This window comes from Castanea sativa, chromosome 2 (genome assembly GCF_040712315.1).
Source record: "Castanea sativa cultivar Marrone di Chiusa Pesio chromosome 2, ASM4071231v1".
Lineage (NCBI taxonomy): Eukaryota > Viridiplantae > Streptophyta > Magnoliopsida > Fagales > Fagaceae > Castanea > Castanea sativa.
In genome coordinates this window covers 38,143,800-38,144,061 of record NC_134014.1, presented here as the reverse complement: position 1 = coordinate 38,144,061, position 262 = coordinate 38,143,800, and positions in this window count along the sequence as shown.

Genomic DNA, 262 nt, shown 5'->3' with positions numbered 1-262 from the left:
TCCTATCATGGGAGCCATTAGTGCAGCGTCTGGTCGATAGAGTAAGGCGTAGATTCGATCGAAGCGGCCACAGACCGAGACAACGGATCCTCCAGCTTCTACCACTCCATCCACCTCCGCTCCTTCTTCTTCTGAGGGTGGTGTGACTCTTGAGGCCATCATGATGTAGCTTGAGTGCATGAATGCTCGCCTTGACACTCTCAGTGATGAGTTGTGTCAGATGAACACCCTTGTTGGCCATATCGCTCAACGGCAAGCTTAG